Source organism: Podarcis filfolensis, assembly GCF_964270895.1.
Source record: "Podarcis filfolensis genome assembly, chromosome: 17".
Lineage (NCBI taxonomy): Eukaryota > Metazoa > Chordata > Lepidosauria > Squamata > Lacertidae > Podarcis > Podarcis filfolensis.
The window spans coordinates 32,535,018-32,541,800 of NC_139621.1; positions in this window are offsets into that span (position 1 = coordinate 32,535,018).

The window sequence follows — 6,783 nt, forward strand, 5'->3', positions numbered from 1 at the left end:
TATTCCTTATTCCTCCTACCTAAAAAATAAAGTTTTTTTAAATACTTGCAAACTTACACAAGTAATAAGGGTGTTGATGATGCTACACCTAAAGCCCAAGCAATGTCATCCATGGCCAGATTTTTCTACAAACCTAAACAAGCCTTTCTATCAGCACTGGGTTGCCATATAAACCAGAAAATTCCGCTAATGTCTGCAGGGTGGGGCTAATAGTAAATATAATAGTAAATGTCCGGGATCTCATCTGTTCCCCGCTGCGCAGCGGTCACTTCCTTGTTGCCTCCTAGACGGCAATTTTGAAAGCCTGCTCGTCCGCCACTGCAGATCAACCAAAAAAGGCTCAGCAGTTTTTGGGACGATTGCCCCCCAAAAGCTCAGAAACTGTGTTTGGATTTTCTAAGGTTACTGCTGCACACAGGAAATAATTTGTACAGCTGATTGCTTCAGTTTTGGATTACTTGCAACCAGAATGAAACCTTGTGCCACCAAGGTAGCAAGTTGAAAGATCAGACACAGAAAATACTGATAAGTCCAGTTGGGAAAGATTTCCATTCTGATTATTATCTCGCTAACAAACAAGGAAGTATAGCTTATAAGAAGAGACAGCACTGACTTGGCTGCATTTAGATGAACCTCCAGGCGAGGGTTGTGGAAAATGGTTGCATTTTGTTCCAGGTTTTTGGCATGCCTGAAAAGAGTATTGAGAATTGGCACAGAAGAGGCAATCACTATCACTAGGGGAACAGAACAGCCCAGGATAATGGGGAGGAGTTTGTAAGGCATAGTCATATGCACGAGTATCAATTTTCGCTTTTTATAGTCGTTTGTAAAGTTAAAGTCAGAGGGAAGGCTGAGGAAAGTCTGATTGTTCAGATTGTCGGATGCTTGGGACACTGTTTTAAAAGTCCAGGTGACTAGGAATGTTGCTCCGCAGGAAGCCAGCACAGAACCAAGGAGGAACCAACGCACAAGGCTAGAAAACTGTAGTTTCACCCTCAGCAAAAACGACTGCTTGAAGTTGACAATCTTCATGCAGTAGAAAACACTCAGCCAGGCAGTGAACCAGAAGCTCAAAAAGCTTGCGGCAATATCGAGGGTAAATGTGATTTTTTGCACCATGTAAAACTTTCTGAAGAACTCCTTCCAGATGAGTGAAATGAAATAGTCCAGAATTAGTGAGGTGCAGAAGCAAAGGTTGGACAGCCCCAGGCTGGCCAGAATTTCATCACTGGGCATCAGACTTCTGCCTTTCATCCAGTCGGTAACATTCACACCAACAATAAGCCCATTGGTGATAAAAACCAAAATACAAAGAGTACCTGAAACAATGAAGTAAAAGGTTATAAATAGAGTGATGTGATCCATCTGGTTTTCAGACCTGGTGGATCCCATAGAGGTAGTATCTGAATCAGCAGGCGATAAATGGGATCTTGTTTGCTCTGGAAATGGTTAGTGCAAAGGCTTTAATTGAATTCAATCAATTAAGTGGGATCTGGTGAAAGAGGCATAACTCAGACCAATCAGTCAAACAAAGCCATATGTCATGGGTACTGCCAAACAAAGTCAACCTTCACTGGAATAAGTAACTTCATATGTTGTTTGTTCATGTTAGTTACAAAAGTCCTCCGAGTGGCAGCCAGGTCAATTGGTTTAGCAGTCTCCTTCAAAACCTCAAGATGATGGCTGAATTTTACTGAGACAGCTAAGAACAAAGTTTTCTTATACAGCGGAACCTTGGTTGTCGAACGTCTCCATTGACGCACGTTTTGGCTTCCGAACGCTGAAAACCCGGAAGTAACTGCTTCGGTTTTCAAATGATTTTTCAAAGCCGAATGTGCCTCGTGGCTTCCTTTTTGAGTTTCCCTATTGTATTGAGGACGCGGGTGGCGCTGTGGGTTAAACCACAGAGCCTAGGGCTTGCCACTCAGAAGGTCCGCAGTTCGAATCTCCGCGATGGGGTGAGCGCCCGTTGCTCAGTCCCTACTCCTGCCAACCTAGCAGTTCAAAAGCACGTCAAAGTGCAAGTAGATAAATAGGTACCGCTCTGGCGGGAAGGTTAACAGCATTTCCGTGTGCTGCTCTGGTTCACCACAAGCGGCTTAGTCATGCTGGCTACATAACCCGGAAGCTGTACGTCGGCTCCCTCAGCCAGTAAAGCGAGAGGAGCGCCGCAACCCCAGAGTCATCCGTGACTGGACCTAATGGTCAGGGGTCCCTTTACCTTTACCTTTATTGTACTGAGGCTTCCGCTTTCAGTTTTCAGTTTTGGATGTTTCAGAAGTCGGACTGTCTTCCGGAACGGACTACGTTTGAAAACTAAGGTTCCACTGTACCATCAATTTACATTAATGACATAAACATCCGGCCATCCCAGTGTTACAACCTGTGTAGTTGCAACTAAAAGGAAAATCACCAAAGGTTTTATAGAGAGGTCAGCATTAATTCCTGAGAAAATAGAGAGAAGACACCATTTGGGGTTTAGGACTGGTGAAGGGTCAATAATGATTCCAGTTTCCTTAAGAATTTGTGCCCAAAAGTAGCCACATGAGGCAACCCTAGCATATGTGTCAATAACACCCACATCCCCTTCAACATGTCCACATATTTCTATCCTGAATCTGTGCTAGTTGCACAAGTGTAGAGTACCCTTTATGGACTGTTTTCAGGAAATTATCTCAAATACGGGTCAATAAAGAAGAAAAGAGCTTAGCGTACCAGATTTCATCCCAAACAATTTCGTCAAGGGTCTCATTCCCTACTCTGCTCCTCACACCAATTGTAAACTACAGAAAGAGGGGAACTGCAAGGCTAATAACATTTAATGTAAATGAGAAACGAGCCCTTCCATATAATATTAGAATGAAGATAATTTGTGATGATGCCCAAGAGATGAAGAGTACCTGAAACAATGAGGTAAAAGATTGCGAGTAGAGAGAGGTGATTCATCTGATCTTCAGACATGGTGGATCCCACAGAAATGATAGCTGTACTTGTGGAAGATACAGGGAATCTTGTTCACTCTGAAAATGGTTAGAGAGGAGGCTTTAATTTGTTGAAGATGAGCAAATGACCAATGCAAATGACCAGAGTTCTCCAATTATTGTTTCTCTAAATGGCACCTGTGGCAACCAAGCAAAAAACCCATGCCTCATAGAAATGTAACACAATACCTTAGTCACTTTTCTGATATTTCAGGACAGTCAGCAAGCCGTCATGATTTTATTTTTAGCAGAATAATTCCTTCATTCCAAATATTCCACAAAGGGTTTAAAATTTCATCTGAGGCCATTTCATCTGGAAGGCAGAGAACAAACATTTAATGACTTATTTGGGGGAATGGTCTTCCCAATCCCATCCAATGTGGGGGTGAGAAGGGGAGAAGACTATATGTTACGATGCTCCTGTTTCAAATTCAGAATTTTGATATCAATTTTATTTATCATTTATCATGAATTATTTAGGAGATATATGCCCCACCTTTCAATCAACTGATTCTCAAAGTAGTTTACAACAAGTTGTAAGCTCCTCCCGCACCTTTGGGCTGGGAGAACCCCTCACACATACATTCACAAGTTACTGTGACTTATTAATGAGGCGAGGACACAGTTCCCTTCGGGTCCGCAGTGAGAGTTGGAGCCGAGTGCTCTTTCTGTGAGGGACTGAGAAAGCAAAGACCTTGCAGCTGTTGGGGCCAAGCTGGTCTTCCCTTTGCCTTGATGTTCTTCCATATGACATCAGGGGATTCAAAGTTCAAACTGCCAGGGGCAAGCAGCGGTTCCTTGGTAGTAAACGCCAGCAGCAGGGTCTTACCTCTGATCTTAGCGCTGTAGTGTCACAGCGCTAAGATCAGAAATAATCCTCTGCCTGCTGGCTTTTAAAGAGAAGGCCAGAGGCTTATCTCTAGCCTTAGTGCTGTGGTGGTTAACACTAAGATTGGAGATGAAAAATCCTTTCCATTAGCAATAAAGGCTTAGCACTGAACAACAGATCACAGAATCTACCAGTATACGGTGGCAGGTGACTGGCAGGTGGACGTGGTTTGCCCCAAAAGGAGATACCCAGAAAAATAATTATTTCGGAACCCAGCAAGATGAATATTAAGTTTGGTGTGTTTTCCCTGCAGGGTTCTTTTTATCATCTACATTGAACTTCGTGAGTTGTTTTGGCTCCTTGCAATCTGCTTTAAAAGTTCCTCAGTACTTTGCGTAAACTTTGCTTTCCTAATTGCCCAGGTGTGGTCAAACCGGGACATGAAGATGCAAAGCGCAGAAAGGATTCTGTTTCCAGTTTTCCATAACCATTCCCATAGGACACTTAAGCAAATGACTGTTGTCAAAACAGAACATGGCTTATAATCAAATGAAGAGGTACACAGGAAAATCTCTGGAGATCGGTTAGGGTTTTTATTACGATGGAAAAATGTCTTAGGATAATCACACTGCATTTTAACTTTTATTATTTATTATTATTTAATTGTCTATGTAATAGAAAGTTTGTGCTGGAACTTTGTTCAGGAAAGGTTATCAAGACCAGTGGCTTATCAAATAAATTTGTTGATGATGGTGACAGGACAGGAGATGAATGTTTCCCATTAGGCATTTGTGGGAGACTTCTCAGTGGGTTTTTCCCTGTGGGTTAGATCTGGTTGTGGAAATATCTAAATTAATAGTTCTTATTAGCCTGAGTAGCACTTAGTTAGAAACAAAAGAGGAATGTAAATGGGTAAAATTGATGGTAATTGAAGTCAGACAGGTTATAGCGAGTAACTGGAAAAATGCAGAAGAGCTAGGGGTGAACCAATGGAGGAAAAAACTGAAAAATATTATAATTTTAGAATATCTAACTGTGAAGATACATAAAATGAAAGGGTTTAAGGTTAGTGAGAAGGAGGAGGATTGGTTTGAGAAGATATTGAATTGTTTGGGTAGGTTTGAACAATTTGGGACAATAAAAATGTTAAAAGTTAAATAAACCTTGTGGAGGGCGGAGTGTTAATGTATATAGAATTGTACATATGGTTGATTTGAATATGTTATTATTGATTATGTATACCCAATGTATCAGCCGGCTGGGGGGGGTTTCACTGTTTGTGTTTTGGTTGTTGGTAAAATAAAATAAAAAAGATCTGGTTGTCTCCCACTCCGACTCCGACTCCCATCCTATATCCCTATATCCTATATCCACCACATGAGCATGGACGCCACACATTGCTTCATGGTAGTGTTGCTTCTGCCCTAATAGGGAAAACCTTTTACCACCCCTTTGACAAGCAAGTCCAACTGATCCAAAACACAGCAGGCAGATTACTGGCTGAGGCACCATTTGGAATTTATATTATATGAGTTTTAAAACAGCCACATTGGTTGCCAGTTCTTTTCCAGACCCAACTTGAAGGTGATTGTGCTACTGCTGAAAGCCCTAAATGACAGAGGGACCAAATGTGCGAAATATCACCCCTCCCATAGGCAGTGCTATTTTTCTAGAAAAAGAGGTGCTGGAACTCACCATGAATACCTCCTGAAATATACTCGGAGTCCTGTAGTGATTTCATGCTCTGTATTGCAGCTTGTTTTCCCAGTAGTGATGTATGGAAGTGAGAGCTGGACCATAAAGAAGGCTGATCGCCGAAGAATTGGTGCTTTTGAATTCTGGTGCTGGAGGAGACTCTTGAGAGTCCCATGGACTGCAAGAAGATCAAACCTCTCCATTCTGAAGGAAATCAGCCCTGAGTGCTCACTGGAAGGACAGATCCTGAAGCTGAGGCTCCAAGACTTTGGCCACCTCATGAGAAGAGAAGACTCACTGGAAAAGACCCTGATGTTGGGAAAGATGGAGGGCACAAGGAGAAGGGGACGACAGAGGACGAGATGGTTGGACAGTGTTCTTGAAGCTACCAGCATGAGTTTGACCAAACTGCAGAAGACAGTGGAAGACAGGAGTGCCTGGCGTGCTCTGGTCTATGGGGTCACGAAGAGTCGGACACGACTAAACGACTAAACAACAACAATTGCAGCTTGTAAAACAGAGATTGAATTGGCCCCCAAACCTACTTGCCTATTGTTGTAGGATCCAAGCTTAGTACATAACACCTTCCTTGTTCTCTTAGAATGGCAATGGTGCCCAACTGCCCCCCCCCAAAAAAAGCTCCACAACATTTGTGTACAGATTTTCACTTTTTGAAATATGGCAACCCTACTTACTGCCAAGTTTTTATGTTTTCATCATTTTTTGTGTTTTGTTTTGATTTAAATTTCTTTTATTTTTGGTCTGACTCAGGTCCTTTTCTCCCCCCCCCCCCCGCCCCGCAAGATTTTATTAAGGTTTCCACAATACAGTAAAATAATATCTTGAACGAATAAAATCAAAAAGACAAAAAGGAAAGGAAAGAACACAAAAAGATAAAGAGTAAAAAGAAGAAAAGAGGAAGCAGAGAGAAAAAGAACATGAAGAATAACAATAACAGTAATCCTAATAAAACACAAAATTATATCTAGCCCTCTGTCATAATTATATCTTAATCTTCAATCCACATACAAAGCAGTGAGTCTTCCCAGCTCTCGCCTGAAGACTCTCCCCCCTCCCTCAGCCTCACATCCTTAGGAAAATTCTCTCTGACCTGTCTCCCACCCATCCATCACCTCTCTGTATGTCCTTTTCTGATTAATACCACTAGCTCAGTGGGGCAAAGCCTTGAACCTATTTTAGCACTAAGCCACTGCAAGCACTGTACTGTACTTTCCCCTCCAACACACACATACACACACACACATTGAGTTGCTCAAC